This window comes from Trachemys scripta, chromosome 5 (assembly GCF_013100865.1).
Source record: "Trachemys scripta elegans isolate TJP31775 chromosome 5, CAS_Tse_1.0, whole genome shotgun sequence".
In the NCBI taxonomy this organism is placed as follows: domain Eukaryota; kingdom Metazoa; phylum Chordata; order Testudines; family Emydidae; genus Trachemys; species Trachemys scripta.
Genome location: NC_048302.1, coordinates 16,451,604 through 16,457,603, shown reverse-complemented (window position 1 = coordinate 16,457,603; position 6,000 = coordinate 16,451,604).

Below are 6,000 nucleotides of genomic sequence, written 5' to 3'. Positions count from 1 at the left end.
GTTAATTACGGTCTGCCCCAGCCAGGTGGCTGTCGGCTAAAGACTGTTTGTGCTCTGCCCTGCCCAGAGGGACAGAACTCCCTGATAGACTGTTCCTTGCGGTCTGCCAGTAGTGAGGCAGAGTGGCTTCCCTCCCTACTCGAGAGTGAGGGACCACTACAACCAGCCAGTGCTGACTTCAGCAAGTCTGTACTTCATTCCCTGTTCCCACTTCCTGCAAGAAATCCACTAGTGATCAACCTACAGTAAAATGTGATTGGGCAAATATACTAGTAGGAGGAAAAAATGGTTAATTGCCTTTATAATAACTGTTGTGTTTTGAGGTGTTGTGTTCATAAACATTCCCATGACCCTCTCTCTTTCCTCTCTACTTTGGAAGTGTCGTCATCTTTCTGGTGCGAAGGAAATGAGAGGGAGTCGGAGCAGCCCTGCTCTTTATGCCCTCAGCTACAAGGACAAAGACGTGGAAGGTGCATGCCCCACCCTGTCAAAATTCTCCTACTCGAGTGCACTGGGCACACAGACACCTGCAGTGGAATATATATATATATGTCCACAATACATCTTGAAGAACAGCAGTTACTGGAGAGGTAAGTAACTGTTGTTTTTGTTGGTTTGTTTTCTGAACTCTTCAGGGTAGCTATGACACTAGGTAACACAGATATATAATTTGTATAAAATACAGAAAAAGGTATTAATTTTGTTCTAAAGGACACCTAGCAAGGCTGTGCATACAAGACTTTCAAGAGCTCTCTCATACACACACACACACACTCACACACATATTATGTATATATGTATCCATCCCCTTCCTTCTCCTCCTTCCCAGAACAATTAAGCATACATTCAAACCAAATTATATACGGTTTTAAAGAAAAACCACCCAAACCATACATTCAAACTAGTTTTTGTATTATTTTGTAGATGTCACCCACACAAACACATTCATATCTGTTTTTCAGTATTAAGTTATGTAAAACACAAATGCGCACCCGCAGCCTAACCTAAAGGAAATCTACTGGGGTAATGGATAATACATGCAAGCAGGAAACAAAATGCAAGCCTAGTTTAAAACATTCTATATAAAAGAATCCTTTAACACTTTACATCTGTTTCAACAAACAACGTCCTTTTTGCTAAGGTAAAACTGTAAGGTTTCGGAATTTAAGGTATAGATGGAATGTAGATTTATTAAAATGATTAAACTTGGATTTAACAAATAAAATTAAAACAGCAATGGAGTAGTAAGGAAACCTGTATTTTTAATGCTTGGGAGGCAGTAGATACAAACAAAATGTTCTTAAGACTCAATATATCTAATGTGCTTTAGCGGTAAATATTTTGCATTAACAATTATTTTGGCCCATTGAGTGTATAGAAAAAGAAATTAAAAATAATCAAACACATAAACAAAAACAGTTACACATATAAATCCACACAGAGTAACCCAGAGTAAATTGTAAAGGACACATGAAAAAACAAGACCCCGCAGATTAGAGATTTGATCTGGATTTGAGAGGGAGCTTTGGTAGTTGTCAGTTTAGCATGGGTAAACAGACAACTCTCCCAAACCTCAGACAACATATTCCTCTGATGCCCCTTTGTTTTTCCAACTGTCTAATTAGTTTCTCAGGGGGTGAGATGTCAGAAATCGTAAGTAAATAACACCTACAAAGGCATCAGGAGGATTTGGCATACATACCGGGGCCAAATGGTGAGATGGATCATTTCTGACTAAAATGAAAAACATTGTAATACAACAAAAATGCTTCTCTTTATATGCTTAGTGGTATTTTAGAGAAGTACCTGAAAAGCAACAACTCTTGTTTCATGATAACCTAACACATAAATTGGCCCCTAAAAGTACAGCAGTAACTAAACATGAAATCTACGAAAATGGTGAGGTGCAGGCCAATATCCGCAATGTACAGCTATCCCCCTCCACACCTGCAAGCCCAGACATTTTGTTTCAATGGCATCAACATCCTTACATTTGTAACAATAGTTAATTATTTTGCAGACTGCTCTATAATTTATTTTTTCCATTTTATTTATCATCCAACTGAAGAGGTCCCAGAGAATTAATTTTTCTGCAGTTTATATCAAACTTTGCATTGTATAGTGCCTTTAAAACTGTAACATCTAAGCCCACCCCCACCTGCCCCCCGTCCCCCCACAATAATTTTCATTCTCTCTTAACCAAAGAGGACGTGGTCTTGTAAATAAAAAATACCGGACAATGTTTCAAAAAGCTTATTATCCCAACTTTAAAAATAAGCTAACTTTTTTTTTTTTTAAGCTTTGCCTAAATAAATTGCCCAGCGTGCAAAAAACACGAATCAAGGAAAACTTCTCTAAATCCAATTTACAAAGATAGGCCAAAACTGTATAGTAGGCTCATCATCTGCAGATTTTAAAGAACATTTCAGATACCAGGGTGCAATGGAACCCCTCATTTACAGAGGGATTTTACAATAAAAAACATTTAACAGAGAAGCCATAGCTTTGCAACTTCATATAGGGAGAGAAAGAGGGCTGTTGTGGCCAGCACTGTTATCTGAAGAAGGATGTCCTCCTACATCCACTCCATATACCCCTCCCCTCTTTTCCTGACTTGTTTTTCTAAAACTGCCGTCTTCTCCATATCCTCCTGATGAACAGACAGCTTTTAGTCAAAGATCCAATGAAATAAGAAAGGACATCAAATAAAGTTTTAAAATATAAACTATCATAAACTTTTTAACATGAAAAAACAAGGCGTAGAAATAAGAGAGCTGGCCTGAATTTTAGTGCAAACTTTGACAACTGAAAAATCTTAATTTAGTGAAACAGCTTTGTGTCCATTCTTTTTGATCTCTCGTGCTTTAGCATGGCCAAGAGTTTGTCAAACTCTCCTCAGTTTTATAAGGCATTATTCCCCCCCTCCCATTGTTTTGCCTAACTTTCTAATAATTTTTCAGGATGGCCTCAGAAATAGTAAATAACTAACATTAACAAACGCATTAGGAGGATTACCTACTTGGTGATGTTCTGTAGCAGTACCTGCAAAGCAACAATTACTTTGTTTCTTTTATCATCACATGGAAGGGGCCTTGAAGAATTAATTTTCCTGTTCTTGTATAGCACTTTTACACAGATTGTAACCATAGATACTTTACGGTGGTAAATAATACAAGGCAGTAGATGACAGACCTGAGAAACTGCTAAAAACAGTGGCCCACCACCCATATACCTAAAGTACCCCTGAGCCACAGACCTCCCCCATTTTCTTAAAATCTTCTCTTAAATCAGCCCCTCTTCCACTTCAACTATGCCTTTTAATTTTGCAAGATTAAAATGTGATCCTTGGTGTTGCATAACAGATTTATAAATATCTTAAAAGAAAATATCTTAAAAGATATCCTGTAATCAAACTGTTTGATTACAAGTAGCCAATGATGGCAATCTTGGAAAGCCACATGATCAGTTTACATTGGCAATTTGTATAGCGCATGGAATATATATAAGTGACTAGGCTGAAGTTCAACCAGGAAAAGGAAACACACTCTCTCTTCAAGACTGCTCTGCAAGTGGTATGTGCTTATTTCTTTGAGTTTGGCAAAGCTTAGTATATTAAAACTTTCAAGAGATACTTAGTTGGCTATTTCTGGGAAGGGGAGTTAGTAAAAAGTGTTTTGTTTTCCGCCCAACAAACCGATTAAGGCAAAACAAAATATGCTCTAAATCCTACTAATGGGTATTTGACAAAATTATGCACCCAAGGTGGGTAGAAGAAAGTCATTTTTTCATTGTTGTTGTTGCCTGCCACTGTTCAGACTATATGAATGTATCAAAGTCAATATTTCTCAGGCAGTTGGAGGCTGATTTTACTGAAAAATAATGTTGCTACAATTTAAATTCGACCGCCTGTATTTCAAAATGACCAATGGAGACAAAATACATCTTACTAATGGCACTGGGGTTGTGAAACATTTTTCAGAAAGATTCAAGGTACTTTCTATCCTATGTGCTTTGATACTATCCATGTTTTAAGAGAAGGCATATGTCGCTTGCTGTCTTCAGCATGCTCTATCCTCCTTTCACCTATTTTCTGCCCTCTTGAAAGATGCAATGATCTCTTTGCCAGCAATCTTGTTCGGTGACCGAGATGTGTATAGTATTAATGATGGCAGAGTGCCAACTTTGCAACATCTCTTAGTGAAGAGAGGAGAAGCCGTGTGAATGGAGCTATGGCTTAAGTGACATGGAAACTGTAAATGGAGCACTATACGCATCTTCTAAGCGTCAGCATAATGAAGGCCTGATTTTTATGTTTATGGTGTGTGTTTGTTACTCTTATTATTTTCTACCCAGGCAGTCACATTAACATCAGTTAATATGTGTAATGATAGGTCCAAATTTTGCCCACAGTGTTTTCCCTAGAAGTGGTCTGTCATGTTTCTGATTTGCAAGAAGGAAACAATATTATTAAAATCGTAGTCAGACTGGAGGCCTTTCAAAGACCTATTGTTCAATTATCAGCAAGAATGTGAGGGAATATTAAAAGTTTTCTTTTTATAGCTTGATAACTATTTACTTTAGAAACAAGAGACACACAGGCTTGCTTTTAACCTTTAGCACCTGCAGATTAGCGAGGCAAACAATAATGAGTTTCTATTGACATTTCAATGTCCCCAATACCTGTGAATCATAACATAAAAAGATGACTGACTAAATAAGGGTTTCACTGTCCTATATCTGCTGCTTACCGAAAATGGACCTTGAACACAATCACAATTTACCGCCCTATTCTCATAACCCATCTTTCATTATGGTATAATTAAGATGCTTCTCTTATAAAACTTTATGGGAATAAGCTATTCCTTTATCTGAAGGAAATTCCATCTATCATGGGTAGTGCATAGGACAACAGATGTTGATGTGGGTTCAAACACCAGGAATCATGTTAAGGATGTTGCCAAGCAAATTACAGTTGCGCAAGTAATGGCAAAGTCCTGCCTTTGGAGAACTAAGAGTGCTGCCACATACGGAACAAGGAAACAATAAAAGCAGAGTAATATAAATGTACCTTCATCCCAATCCTATTATTATTATTTAATATATTTGTGTCACATCAGAACCAGAATCCTCAGGCTACGTCTACACTGGAATACCGCGTGCAGATGTGGTCACCCCATCTCCGAAAAGATAAACTGGAATTGGAAAAGGTTCAGAAAAGGGCAACAAAAAATATTAGGGGTTTGGAACAGCTTCCATACGAAGAGAGATTAATAACAGTGGGACTTTTCAGCTTGGAAAAGAGATGACTAAGCGGGGGGGATATGATAGAGGCCTATAAAATCATGACTGGTGTGGAGAAAGTAAATAAGGAAGTGTTACTTACGTCTTCTCATAGCACAAGAACTAGGGAGTCACCAAATGAAATTAATAGGCAGCAGGTTTAAAACAAACAAAAGGAAGTATTTCTTCACACAAAACACAGTCAACCTGTAGAACTCTTTGCCAGAGGATGTTGTGAAGGCCAAGACTTTAACAGAGTTAAAAAAAGAACTAGATAAATTCATGGAGGATAGCTCCATCAATGGCTATTAGCCAGGATGGGCAGGGATGGTGGCCCTAGCCTCTGTTTGCCAGAAGCTGGGAATGGGCAATGGGGGAAGGATCACTTGATGATTACCTGTTCTGTTCATTCCCTCTGGGGCACCTGGCATTGGCCACTGTTGGAGGACAGGATACTGGGCTAGATGGGCCTTTGATCTGACCCAGTATGGCCATTCTTATGTTATGTGCTTCTCTCCCCTGTTACGGAGTGAAAAATTCAGAAAATAACAAGGGAAAGTGAGTGACTGTACAGGGGAAACAGTAAAACTGTAGTTAAATGTACAAAGTAAACAAATTGAAAAATTAGAAATGTTTTGTTTAATCTTTCACTGATGATAATCTTAGATGTTATGTGTAACAATAATAGCTGAAACATTTTCAAACTTTAATGATTTTTTT